Genomic DNA, 15,563 nt, shown 5'->3' with positions numbered 1-15,563 from the left:
ACATACTTATACTGTATATTTAGTATATAGAGACATATATGCATACACACTTACATATTTTTACCAGAAGATGGATTTGTTAAAATCCATTCAAATTCAAAGTTGTTCCGGATTAGTTATGTGAGTTGATGTGCTTAAGAATCAAATGGAATTCTAGATTAAAAATACAAATATCCAGCTTTGAATGACACATTGGACCAGATGGATTTAACACATAAACTCAGAACATTCCATCCTAAAATGACAAAATACACATTCTTTTCAAGTGCACATGGAATATTCTCCACATACTAGGCTACAAAGGAAGCCTCGACAAATTTATAAAGATTGAAGTCATATCATGCATCTTCTCTGACCACAACTCTATGCAAATAGATGTCAGCCACAAGAAAAAAAATATGGAAAGAACACAAATACATGGAGGTTAAATAACATGTTTAGTAAAACAGTGAATGGGTCAACCAGGAAGTAAAGAAATGAAGAACTACAGGGAAAAAAATGAAAATAAAAACACAATGGTTCAAAGCTTTTGGGTAAAAGTGGTTCTAATAGGGAAGTTCATAGCAATACAGACCAACCTCAAAAAGCAAGAAAATTTTCAAATAAACAACCTAACCTTATAACTAAAGGACCTAGAAAAAGAACAACAAACAAAACCTAAAACCAGCAGAAGAAAGGAAATAATTAAAATTAGAGCATAAATAAGTAATTTAGAAGCTTAAAAAAAAAAAAAAAAAGGCAACAGTAAAACAAATCAATGAAACCAGGAGCTAATTTTTTGAAAAGTCAATGAAATTGACCTCCAGTCAGACTCATCCAGAGGAACCAAATAAATAAAATCAGAAATGAGAGAGGAGAAATAACCAACAGCACAGAAACACAAACAATTATAAGAGAGTATTTTGAAAAGCTATATGCCAACAAATCAGACAACCTAGAAGAAATGGATAAATTCCTAGAAACATGTAACCTACCAAAACTAAAACAGGAAGAAATAGAAACTTGAACAGACTGATTACCAGCCAAGAAATCGAATCAGTCGTCAAAAAACTCCCAACAGGGACACCTGGGGGCTCAGTGGTTGAGCCTCTGCCTTTGGCTCCGGGCGTGATCCCGGGGTCCTGGGGCCAGTCCTGCATTGGATTCCATGTGGGGGGCCTGCTTCCCCCTCTGCCTAAGTCTCTGCCTTTCTCTCTGTCTTTCATGAGTAAATAAATAAAATCTTAAAAAAGAAAAAAACAAAAACTTTCAACAAACAGATGTCCAGGGCCAGATGGCTTCACAGGTGAATTCTACCAAACATTTAAAGAGTTAATACCTATTCCTCTCAAACTATTCCAAAAAAAATAGAAAGAAAGTTCATTCTTTGAGGCCAGGATTACTCTGATACCAGATAGACATCACACAAAAAAAGAGAATTACAGCCTAATATATCTCATGAGCATATATGCAAAAATCCTCAACAAAGTATTAACAAAATGTATACAGTCGTACATTTAAAAGATCATTCATCACAATCAGGTGGGACTTATTCCTGATTTGCAAGGGTGGCTCAATATTCACAAATCAATCAGTGTGACACATCACATCAATAAGAGAAAGAAGGGGGATCCCTGGGTGGCTCAGCAGTTTGGTGCCTGCCTTCGGACCAGGATGTGGTCCTGGAGTCTCGGGATCGAATCCCAGGTCAGGCTCCCTGAGTGGAGCCTGCTTCTCCCTCTGCCTGTGTCTCTGCCTCTCTCTGTGTGTCTCTCATGGATAAATAAATAAAATCTTTTAAAAAATAAGAGAAAGAATAAAAACCATCTGATCATGTCAATAGGGGTAGAAAAAAGCATTTGACAAAGAACATCCATTCACAGTAAAAACCCTCAGCAAAGTAGGAATATACTCCAACATAATAGCCATAAATGAAAAACTCACAGCTAACATCATCCTCAAATGAGGAAAAATTGAGAGCCTTTCCCCTAGGGTCAGGAACAAGACCGGGATGTCTACTCGCACCACTTTTATTCGACAAGTACTGGAAATTGTAGTCACAATAATCAGAGAACAAAAAGAAATAAAAACATCCAAATCAATAAGGAAGTAGTAAAACACTATTTGCAGATGACATGGTACTCTATATAGAAAACCCTACAGACTCCACCAAAAAAAAAAAAAAATGGTGGAACTGATAAGTGAATTTAGTAACATTGCAGGATACAAAATCAATGTACAGAAATCTGTTGCATTTCTATACACCAATGATGAAGCAGCAGAAAGAGAAACTATGAAGACAATCCCATTTACAATTGCACAAAATAATAAGATACATAGAAATAAAACTAACCAAAGAGATGAAAGACCTGTACTCTGAAACTATAAAACACTGATGAAAGAAGTTGAAGAAAACACAAAGAAATGGAAAGACATTCCCTGCTCATGAATTGGGGGAGAAAACGTATTGTTAAAATGTCTATACTACCCAAAGCAATCTACACATTTAATACAACCCCTATAAAAATACTAGCAGCAGTTTTCACAGAACTAGAATAAACAATCCTAAAATTCGTGTGGAACCACAAAAGACCCTGAATAGCCAAAGGAATCTTGAAAAAGCTGGATGCCTGACAGTTCTGGATTTCAAGTCATATCACAAAGCTGTAATATGATCACACTGTAATCAAAACAGTATGGTCCTGGCACAAAAATAGACACATATATCAATAGGACAGGATAGAAAATAACCAAGATATGGAAGCAGCTCAAGGGACCATCGATTGATGTATGGATAAAGAAGATGTGGTATATATATACATATATATATATATATATATATATATATATATATATTACTCAGCCATAAAAAAGAATAGTCTTGCCATTTGCAACAACATGGATGAGAATATAATGCTAAGTGAAATAAGTCAGTCAGAGAGAGAAATACCATATAATCTCACTCATATGTGAAATTTAAGAAACAAAACAAACAAGCAAAGGGAAAGAAAAGAGACAAACCAAAAAAATAGACTCAACTATAGAGAACAAATTGATGATTACCAGAGGGAATATGGGGATGGGGATGAGTGAAATAGGTGATGGGGATTAAGGAGTACATTTGTCATGACAAGAACCCAATGATTCAAATAAAAAACTCAAAAAATGTTTTAAAATTTAAAAATACAAATACCCAGAAAGTACTATTTAAGATTCCAAATCAATAGAGGGTAATGTGAGGGAATATCTATATTTTTTTAAAAGAGGCTGATTTTGACACAGAATAGCATTTGATAAACACTATGTGAGCTATTTACTAGGTCACATTTCTTTCTTTCTTTCTTTCTTTCTTTCTTTCTTTCTTTCTTTCTTTCTTTCTTTCTCTTTCTTTTTTTTTGGAAAGCAGTTTAATTTACCAAAAGTTTTTTCTATATTTTTTAATTGGAGTTCAATTTGCCAACATATAGTATAGCACCCAGTGCTCATCCCATCAAGTGCCCCCCTCAGTGCCTGTCACCCAGTCACCCCCACCCCGCACCCACCTCCCCTTCCACTACCCCTTGTTCGTTTCCCAGAGTTAGGAGTCTCTCATGTTCTGTCTCCCTCTCTGATATTTCCCACTCATTTTCTCTCCTTTCCCCTTTAATCCCTTTCACTATTTTTTATATTCCTGAATGAATATAATGAATATAATGTTTGTCTTTCTCCGATTGACTTACTTCACTCAGCATAATACCCTCCAGTTCCATCCACGTCTAAGCAAATGGTGGGTATTTGTCATTTCTAATGGCTGAGTCATATTCCATTGTATACACAGACCACATCTTCTTTATCCATCATCTTTCCATGGACACCAAGGCTCCTTCCACAGTTTAGCTATTGTAGACATTGAACCCTGACTTATATGGGGAGAAATACTAGATTAACAGCAGACCTCTCCACAGAGACCTGGCAGGCCAGAAAAGGCCGGTGGGATATACTCAGGGTCCTAAGTGAGAAGAACATGCAGCCAAGCATACTTTATCCAGCAAGGCTCTCATTCAGAATAGAAGGAGAAATAAAGAGCTTCCAAGATAGGCAGAAATATCTTGACTTTTCCAATGAACTCTGTGTCATCTAGTAATTTTTCAGTTATTTCTGTTTTTTATTTAGTTGCTTTAAATTCAAAATGGAAAGAGATGCATAGAAATAGGTGTACTGCTTCATATTACCCTTCACCCAGTGAGGTTTATTTATAGTATGAGCAAGAGAAAAAAGCAAGTGAGTAAGACTGCACAACTCATTGGACCTCAGGAAACTGTTCCTCTAAACTTATTAATATAAGTATGGTTTTTTTTTTCCTTCAGTGATAGGTATTGTCACGTGATAAATGGATTATTTTCTATTAAATTGCCAGATTAGGGGAGACAAAAAGGAATCAGAGAGTCTGGGGGGATTATATTCCATTATTTTCCACATTTTACCTTCAACACTTTTTATGATGATGATAACAACAACAATAAGCAGTCATTTATAAAGCACAAATTAAGTGCCAGGTCATGTGACCTACTGATTATATCTAACACTCATATCAGTGAGATATATATACATCTCATTATCCTTATTTTATAAAAGAGGAAAATCAAATAAGAACATGGCTTAAAGGCCATTTTAAGATAATATCTAAATTGGAATTTTAATCCACATCCCTGATATTTAAGAAGCTGTATTGATTTTATTATTCAATGCTGCTTGTCTTCATCTCTTTCCTCTCTTTCCTTCATAGTAGTTATCACAGTTAAAAGTTTGTATTTATTTGTTTGATGTTTTGATTAATGTAAATGGCATATTTCGTTGGATGTGGTTCATGATCTTTACTTCTGTCAGCTACCCACTCCAGACCATGAGACAGAGTCATATGTGGTAGGATAATTATTGAAAAATAATTTCATAATTACTCCAGGTGTCTCAAAGAAATAGGGTTTTTTAAATCTCATTTTCCAGAAGTCAATCAAACCTTTGGGTTTCCCCCGTGTTAATACAGTACGGTCCAGAACTTCTGAAAAAAAATTCCTAGTTTGCACTTTTATTGCTTTAATATAAGCAAATAAACAAAAAACAACCTAGGTTGGGAGGTGTAAATGCAACTAGAGGGGTGTCTTGAGAGTTTCTCACAATGACTAGGAAGTTTGAAGGACTCATCCTGTTGGGAGATCAAGTTCTCTCATAGCTATCCCAGGTGGAGAATAAGACCATGGACAGGTATCAGGGTGAGGAGCAGGCTCCTTGGTAGCTACACTTGGTGTTTCAGCTCTCAGCCCTTAAAAAAACAATTGAATTCAGTCCAGGAACAAACGCAGCTGAGTGACCATCCTCAAGGGCCTTGGGTCAGTGAGCACATCACTAAGAACTTGGGTGGCTGTAGAAAGAGAGGATCTCCCTACCAGGTTTTAAATGGGATTTTAGAGAGTGAATCATCTCTCCCACCACACCCTAAATCCCATGACTGAAAAAGAATTTCATTCCATCTCTCCATCCAGAGAGTGGCTGCATGGAACAGGTTTGCCATGGTTTCAGAAAATAAAGGTATATGGTATTTTTTTTTTTTTTTGCACCTGGTATATATATTGCACAGCATTCAGTCTAACCATTCACATAGACCTGTTAGTTAATGTTGTGGAAAACAGGAAAGTGAAGTGAAGCTGCTGCACAGTAAACTTCTTTTTGGCCTCCGTGGAAGGGGAAGTGCTCATAACCACTCAATGACCAGTAGGCAACTATGGCATGAGTAACAACAAAGCACAAACAAGAAGCGCAAACCATGAACAAGGTGTAACTCTGACCACATCCTCCAGGAATGGTTGAAAATTGAGGATTTAATTTCCATATTTATTCTAGAAGAGTGAATATCAGCTCATTAAAATGTATGTTCATGGGAGAGGCTGGTGAACACTGTAGAAGGGTGCTAGGCACATGTATCTTAGCCTCTATTACTTCGAGTATTTGATTGGCTTATATTTTGACCTCCCTGGACAAGTGTTCCTCTATATTTATGGCCAGTCTGTCTTCAAAATATGGAATTCGGGATCTCTGGGTGGCGCAGTGGTTTGGCGCCTGCCTTTGGCTCAGGGCGCGATCCTGGAGACCCGGGATTGAATCCCACATCGGGCTCCCGGTGCATGGAGCCTGCTTCTCCCTCTCCCTGTGTCTCTGCCTCTCTCTCTCTCTCTTTGACTATCATAAATAAATAAAAATAAAAAAAAAAATATGGAATTCTCCTGGTTTCACTGCACAGCAGAGTCATGCAGTTAAACTTACCAGAAATGTTTACAGAGAGAATCAGATTCAAAATAGTCAATAATTTTTCTACTTTTATTTCTTTCTACTCTAGAAAATGTAAGTATGTCTAATAAAGCATTAATGATAGACATTTGAATATACAGTGTAGGTCATTTTGATTTTCTATTAGCCCATCATTTAATGCGTTAGAACCAGGGGTATACAGCTAATTAAATAATAAAAGAGAATCAGACTAAAATGTTTGAAGTGGATATGTGTAACTTAATTTTGGCATTTGGAAATCACTTTGCATTTTTATACTCCACTGGTTTTTAAAATTTCTATTATCCAAAATTCATATTTTAATAGGATCTTATAATTGGAATTGTCTATATAGATCATGTTGTCCAACCTCTCCATTTTACAGATTGGGAAATAGAAACATAATAAGTACTGAGATTATTTTCAGCAACGTTTTAAACTATTTTCATTGTGATACATTCTCCACAATCCATTTCATTAAATAGAAAGTATATTAGATATTGCTATAAATAATTTTAAATGCTATGTTCAAGTTACTTACTATATATTTGAAAGATCTTAAATCGTGTGAGTTTTAATCAAAACTAGAAGGGGTTACAATACTTTTCATGACTTTAGCATCTAATTCTTTTTCTTTTGAATCATAATTTTCTTGCTGTACTCAACAGTATTGCCATATGGGATGAAAAACGGGTAGAGATCCAGGCAAGAAGCTTCCAGCCCAGCTTCCTTTGTATCACAAAAAGTGAACCTGAGAAGTTCTATTTTCATGTTCTTTGCGTATTTAGCTTCCATTGACCATTTGGTTTCAAGCTACACAGTTCCACTGCAAAAATCAATTTACAGACTACCTATTCATCTACATCTCCTGCCAATGCCAAAATAAGTGTATTTTAAAAATGAGTATTGCCTGTTACTTTCTTTTGAACTCATTCAACTTGGATATTCAGTCCTTTACCTACCTGCTTCACTCTGTATTTCATAATATATTTTTGGTCTTATTCTCTTTTTTTACACCTGAAAAGTTATTTTTATAGAACAAAAGGGGCTTTATACCCAAAGCTAAAAGTCTCCATTCTTTCTAATTTTTTCCATTTAAACAGTCTTCGAAACTAATGTATAACTGATTTTACATCTTTTTAAAATTTCTTCATAATCCAAACTGTCTGATATGTTTATGATAAATTGCTTAGTATCTCTCAAGCAAGCCATTAATCTCTCTGCCTCTTTGCTTTGTGTAACTCTTCCTTTACCCCATAATTATCTTTCACTAGTCTAGTTAACACCCTCAAAGATTTACTGGGAATCACTCCAGCACCATAATCAATGCTTTTAGCAAAACTGCACCTTCTCCCTATGCTCTCTTACCTGCTGCCCTCAGTCTCATCATTGTGAGTGGGAACTGCCCTATAGCACAGGGTCTGATGCAAAAGCACTCAAAAGACATCAGCTGTAAATGTTTCAACATTTTGTTACCATAGTAAACTCAGAGATTTAAAGCTGCTGTTTTTTTCCATGCCACACTCTTCATTTTTTTTGTTCTTACTTTTCTGTATTCATAATCTTGTTTTGAATTTAACAGCAATTTAAGTTAAACCTTATACATGCTATCTCTTGCCCCTGATGCTTATGTTTTCCACATGTCCTTTTTAAAAAAATATTTATTTATTTTAGAGAGAGTAGTGGGAAGAGGGGTGGAAGTAGAGAGACAGAGAAGAGGGAGAGAATCTAAAGCAGACTCCCCCTGAGCGTGGAGCCCATCAGAGCCCATGTGGGACTCAGTCTCATGACCCTGATATCATGACCTGAGCTGAAATCAATAGTCAGATATTAAACCCACTGAACCAGCCAGGTGTCCCAGGTTTTCCACATATGTTTAAAGAAAAGTTTCATTTGTGATTATGCAAGTTTCTTTCTGATTAAATATGTCCTATAGTTTTCCAGAGTAGGTGAAAAGAACAACATCTGTGGGATGGTATATTCAATTACTGGAAACAATCTTCAGCTATTATTTACTCAATCTAGCACTTCATAAGCTTTATGTATTTTTGTTTATACCTTTTATATAAAAGGATGCCTGGAATTTATATAATCCTCTATATTTTATATTAAAATTTCAAAAACTTTATCTTACTGAAAATATACAACATATTTTTGAGATAGGTAGGATGAGTTGTATTATCTCCATTTTGAAATTTACAAAATAAAATTAAGAGGTTAACTAATCTTAATAATTTTTACCTCTGAATACTTTTCTTTGGATTCCATCACTTCTTTGTATGTCTTTATTCTGTAAGATGAATATTAAATATTTTATGTTTTTATTTTTTTAATTTTAGCTAGTTAACATACATGCAGTATTGCTTTCAGAAGTAGAATTCAATGATTCATCACTTACATTCGACACCCAGTGCTCATCAAAAGTGTACTCCTTACTACCTATAATCTATCTAGCTCATTCCCAACCCGTGTCCCTCTATCAATCCTTTATTTGTTCTCTATCTTTAAGAGTCTCTTATGGCTTGTTTCCTCTCTCTGTTTTTCCCCCTTCTTATATGTTCATCCATTTTGTTTCTTTTTTTGTTTTTGTTTTTGTGTGTTTTGTTTCTTAAATTCCACATATGAGTGAAATCATATGGTATTTGTCTTTCTCTGACTTATTTTTACTTAGCATAATACACTCTAGCTCCATCCACATTGTTGCAAATGGCAAGATTTCATTCTTTTTTTACAGCCAAGTAATATTCCCTTGTATATATATGCTACATCTTCTTTATCCACTCATCATTTTATGGACTTTTGGCCTCTATCCATAGTTTGGCTATTGTTGATATTGTTGTTATAAACATGGGAGTGCATGTATCCCTTTGAATCAATATTTTTGTAACCTTTGCATAAATACCCCGTAGTGCAATTGTGGGTCATATGGTAGGTTCTACTTTTAACTTTTTGAGGAACCTCCATACTGTTTTTCCAGAATGGCTGCATCAGTTTATATTCCCACCAAAAGTGCAAGAGGGTTCCCCTTTTTCCACATCCTCACCAAAACCTGTTGTTTCTTGTGTTAATTTTAGCCATTTTGACAGGTATTATGTGGTATCTCATCATGATTTTGATTTGTATTTCTCTGATGATGAGCAATATTTGAGCATCTTTTCATGTGTCTGTTAGCCATGTGGATGTCTTCTTTGGAAAATTGTTTCTTCATGACTTCTGCCAATTTCCTTAACAGGGTTGTTTGTGTTTTGGGTGTTGCATTTGATTGACAAGACCTCTTTTTAGAGTTCTTGTACTACAAAGAATTCTTTGTAGATTTTGTATACTAACCTTTTATCAGATATGTTATTTGCAAATATCTTCTCCCAGTCCATAGGCTGTCTTTTGCTTTTGTTGATTGTTTCCTTCATTGTGCAGAAGCTTTTCATCTTGATGAAGTCCCAGCAGCTCATTTTTGCTTTTGTTTCCCTTGCCTCCAGAGATATGTCTAGTAAGAAGTTGCTATGGCCGAGATCAAAGAGATTGCTCTCTGTGTTCTTCTCTAGGATTTTAATGGTTTCCTGTCTCACATTAAGGTCATTTATCCACTTTGAATTTATATTTGTATCTGGTGTAAGAAAGCAATCCAGTTTCATTCTTCTGCATGAACTCTGTCCAGTTTTCCCAACACCATTTGTTGAAGAGACTAGAGACAGTCTTTTTCCCATTGTATATTCTTCCCTGTTTTTTTTTTTTTTTTTTTGAAGATTCGTTGACCATACAGTTGACCCACTGGCTTTTCTATTCTGTTCCATTGATCTACGTGTCTATTTTTTTAAGATTTTATTTATTTATTCATAGAGACACACACAGAGAGAGAGAGAGAGGCAGAGGCACAGGCAGAGGGAGAAGCAGGCTCCATGCAGGGAGCCTGACGTGGGACTCGATCCAAGGTCCTCAGGATCAAACCCCGGGCTGCAGGCAGCGCTAACCGCTGCCCCACCAGAGCTGCCCTACGTGTCTGTTTTTGTGTCAATACCATACTGTCTCGATAACTACAGCTTTGTAATAGAGCTTGAAATCCAGAATCGTGATGCCTCCAGTTTTGTTCTTTTTCAGGATTGCTTTAGTTTTTCAGTCTTTTGTGGTTCCATACACATTTTAGGATTGTTTGTTCTAGCTCTGTGAAAAATGCTGGTGGTATTTGGGTAGGGACTGCATGAATGTGTAGATTGTTTTGGATTCCATAGACCTTTAAAAACAGCTTTCATTTTTCTAATCATGAGGATGGAATGTTTATCCATTTCTTTGTGTCCTCTTCAATTTCTTTCGTATGTGTTCTATATTTTTCAGAGTACAAATATTTTACCTTTTTAGTTAGATATATTCATAGGTATCTTATTGTTTTTTGGTGGAATTGCAAATGAGATCAATTCCTTGATTTCTTTTTCTGCCGCTTTGTTATTGGTGTATAGAAGTGTAGCAGATTTATGTACATTGATTTTATATCCTGAGACTTTGCTGAATTCATGTATTAGTTCTAGTAATTTTTGGTGGAGTATTTTGAGTTATTCTACATAGAGGATCATGTTGGTGGAAATAGTGAAAGTTTGACTTCTTCCTTGCTGATTTGGATGCCTTTTATTTCTTTTTATTGTCTGATTGCTGAGGCTGGGACTTCCAGTACTATGTTAAGTAGTAATAGTGAGGGTGGATATCCCTCTCTGGAAATTGACCATAGTGGAAAGGCTCTCAGTTTTCCCCACTATTAGCTGTGGGTCTTTGATATATGGCTTTTATGATGTTAAGGTATACTCTGTTTATCCCAACTTAGTAGAGAATTTTTATCAAGAATGGATGCTGTATTGTGTCAAATGCTTTTTCTGTATCTATTGACAGAATCATACGATTCTTACCTTTCTTTTATTAACATGATGTATCATATTGATTAATTTGCAAATATTGAACCAACCCTGCAGCCCAGGAATAAATCCCACTTGATCATGGTGAATAATTCTTTTAATGTAGCGTTGAATTAAACTTACTAGTATTTTGTAGAGAATTTTTGCATCTGTGTTCATCAGGGATATTAGCCTGTAATTCTCCTTTATACTGGGGTCTCTGTCTGTCTTTGGGATCAAGGTAATGCTGGGCCTCAGAGAATGAGTTTGGAAGTTTTCCTCCCATTTCTATTTTTTTTGGAACAGTTTGAAATCAATGGCATTAACTTTCTTTAAATGCCCAGTAGAATTCCACTGGGAAGCCATCTGACTCAGGACTTTGCTTTATTGGGAGATATTTTATTATTGATTCAATTTCTTTCCTGGTGATGGGTCTATTCAAATTTTCTATTTCTTCCTGTAATTTGTAAGTTTCTAGGAATTGGTCTATTTTTTCCAGATTGCCCAGTTTGTTGGCATATGATTTTTCATTGTATTCTCTTACAGTTGTTTGTATTTCTGTGGTGTTAGCTGTGATTTCTCTTCTTTCATTCATGATTTTATATGTTAGGGTCTATTCTCTCTTCTTTGTGACAAGTCTGGCTAGGGGTTTATCAATTTTATTATTCTTTTGAAGAAACCGCTCTCAGTTTTGTTGGTCTGTTCTTTTTTGTTAGTTTGTTTTTATCATTTATTTCTGCTTTAATCTTGATTATTTCCCTTCTTCTGCTGGATTTAGGTTTTGCTATTCCTTTTCTAGCTCCTTTAGGTGTAAGGTAAGGCTATATATATCTGAGACATTTATTGTTTCTTGAGGTAAGCCTGAGTACTGAACATTTTTGTGTGTAAATATCTCACATTTAATCATCAAAAGAGAGGGAGAATTAATGTCAACACAATGTTGACAGACTAGAAATTTAATGACCCTAAATCAAATATTTGGAGAAGTGAATCCACATTTTTAAAAAAATCTTTTTAAAGATTTTATTTATTTGTTCATGAGAGACAGAGAGAGAGAGAGAGGCAGAGACACAGGCAGAGGGAGAAGCAGGCTCCATGCAGGGAGCCTGACGTGGGACTAAATCCCAGGTCTCTAGGCTCAGGCCCTGGGCCCAAGGTGGCACTAAACCCCTGAGCCACTGGGGCTGCCCCTGAATCTATATTTATGACACTTTCAAAGCAGGAAGTAAAAAGAGTAAAGCATGGTAGCCTCTCCTTACTCTGTTTTCATTGAAAGAGAAAACAGAAGCAGGACAACAAGAGGGGTTTTTCCTGAAAAATTGTAGCTAATTGGTCCTCAGAGAAAGCAGCACAAATCCTCTAAAGGCATTCAGAGTGTTTCTCTTGGTGTGGATTGAACCCTTGGAAACTGTACAGGGACAATTGAGCCTCATGCTATGGATTGATGTTATGATTACGTAGTTACACTAAAAAGAAGAATCCCTTAGTTTGCTTGACATTTTGCTGTTGGAAAGTGCTATATCACTGGGGTTAAAAGCCTTATGACTGAGCATCTAACCCCGAGCTAGCACATATTAAAAACTTGATAAACAACTATGTCCATGCCTCTTACCAGCTGTGTCTTAGAATTTTGAATTTTAAATGGAACAAATGTGCATACGAAAGTTTTTACTTATTTGTGTTTGTTGTTGGAACCAAAAGATACCAAAGAACTTGAAATGGTTTCACATACATACACACACACATAAAACTACAAATTGATAAACGATACTCAGTGATATCTAAAGTCATTTTTAACAAAAAGCTAAAGATGTACTAGCAATTAGTAAGTAAATTGTAGTAGGTGGTATTTTGCTGTATTATTCCCATTCATTGTCCTCCATCTTGTTGATATGTTCAGTAGACCCTGCTCCCTCTTACTCAGTAAATACTCCCAGTATGGTAGCAGCCCACTGCCAATGCTCAAAATTATCTTTATAGATAAAAAACAGAAATGTGAGTCGATTAAATTATATAATGTTCTCTTCATTCACATTAGGGTAACTGTGATGAATATAGCTTGCTTTATTCTTCTAAGTCATTTAAAATAATCTTCTTCATGACCCAAATGAATCAAGTTTAAGAGGGAGGCCAGTTGTTGAGCTTATTCAAAACAATGTTTAGGGTATTTGTATATCAGATCACTATATAGCAAGGGTCTAGCTCTTAGCTTTGTTCTTTTAAAAGCATGTTTCCCCTTTTCTGCTTCAAAGTACGTTGGCCTTGAGAAATGGTTGAATCTTTACCCTAGAATGTCACTTTACATATTTACTATGAAACTAGATCTGGTAAGAGAATATATACATCATTTACACTGAACACTCACTTTCATGGCTCGATCTACCCATGTACCATGTTATAGATCAGCAGACTTCTTGGTGAACATACAATAAGATAAAGGAAGCAGACATCTTTCTAATTATTATTTCTAATTATTATTTTTTCCAATCATATGACTAGATAAGTATATGGATAGACAAAGCCTCCTGCAAAATTAACTAAAATGCTGGATAAAATATTTATTGTATACTGACATTGATGAAATAACAAAAATAATTAATATGACACTACAACCACGACATTGTTGACAAATTGATTAATGAGTGCACAGCTAAACTTGAAACGTTATGAATCATGTAGCCCATTAGTGAAAGAAAATTGACAAAGCTCATTACAATTTTGATAACAGTCCTAAAAATGTATACAACGTTACCAATGACAAACCCCAAAAACCTGGATTTCCCCCTAGTAAAGCAGTAAGAGAAAGTTAGGGTTGCTTAGCTATTCATTTTAATGTGTATAGGACTTAAAACATTACTTCATAAAACTATATTCTTTTTTTTTTAATTTTTTTTAAATTTATTTATGATAGTCACACAGAGAGAGAAAGAGAGAGAGAGGCAGAGACACAGGCAGAGGGAGAAGCAGGCTCCATGCACCGGGAGCCCAACGTGGGATTCGATCCGGGGTCTCCAGGATCAGGCCCTGGGCCAAAGGCAGGCACTAAACCGCTGCGCCACCCAGGGATCCCTAAAACTATATTCTTAATATTACCATCATTGATATATTATTCCAATATACCAAAGAGACCAGGCTTACACTAAATAAGATAGTATCCATGATAAAACTTTAATTACTCAAGATTCTCACAAGACACACAACATGAATTTAAAATGTCTCTCCCTCTTTTTTTGTCTCAAGGTACTGAATGCTTTCTAAGTAACAATACTTTAGCATTCCAAAAAGATGTATTGGACAACCAAAAAAATTGCAAAGGAGGTTGCCAAAACTTAACAAAGTCTTTATTTGATCACCCAAATTCAGTCTAACAATGGCATTGGATATTAGAGAGATCTCTATAAGGAGAGTTATACCTCCCCCACACAGTAGCGTGTGGGGGAGGTATAACTGTGTGGGGAGAGGTGGTGATATCTCTCATCTGCTTCAGTTCTAGTTAAAGGGACTTGGGCAATAGTTGAGGAGTTTTCAACACTCAACTGGCACATTTAAAGGATAAAAATGTACCTGGAGAGATCTGAGTCAGCTGAATAATGGGCTGGTTCAGTCAGTGAAAGTTATCCTAAGGAACACGTTTCACATAGATCAGAGGGGAGAAGATCATTTTCAGTCATGGTTCAGATAGAGAGGTAATAGAAGACTGTAAGCGAGCATCCAGGAAAGATGAATTTGACAATGTCAAGAGAGTTGGAGATGGAAAATTCTCTGCGGCAGGAGAGTATCCAAAATACTCACCTTCAGTGGATTCTAGGTGTAAGGCCTGATGGCCAAGTGATTCGGTCTTAGAACTGGGCTTCCTAATAGCAATGGAAATAAAGGAACCCTGATGTTATCAGAGGACAAATGGCAGCATTTAGTAGTTAGAAGCAAGGAGGATGCAATGATCCTGATGAGTGATAAGGCTGGAATGGCAGTCACGGTTGTCGTCCTGCTGAGACCTAGGGAAGTGGTCAAAAGATCAGTGTCCTGAAGGACGAAGATGGATATATAGCCAATAACTACCTAGAATAATTTATACAAACAAACCAAGAAAATGATCCGCAAATGAAAAACAACGTTGTAACAAAAAGTCATGCTCTCGTATTACCTTCCAGATCTGAAACCAGTTCTTGTAATTGGAACTCAGGGACTGAAGGAGACTAAATCCCAAGGAGAAATGATGTTACAACCATGGGAACTATCCACAGAAGTGAATGGGTAGTCCTTCCCCAAAGGGATCTATGGCTATTTGCTCAGCCAACTCTACACTGGGAAAGTAGGAAATCCAGATTTTTGTGCACTGATGGGCCCAGGGTCAAAATTTTCATTGATATCATCATGGCTTATAAGTGGAGTCTCTCAATAGGAAGT

The sequence above is a fragment of the Vulpes vulpes genome, chromosome 7 (genome assembly GCF_048418805.1).
Source record: "Vulpes vulpes isolate BD-2025 chromosome 7, VulVul3, whole genome shotgun sequence".
NCBI lineage: Eukaryota > Metazoa > Chordata > Mammalia > Carnivora > Canidae > Vulpes > Vulpes vulpes.
The sequence above is the reverse complement of the archived record's forward strand: the minus strand, read 5'-3'. Positions refer to the sequence as shown.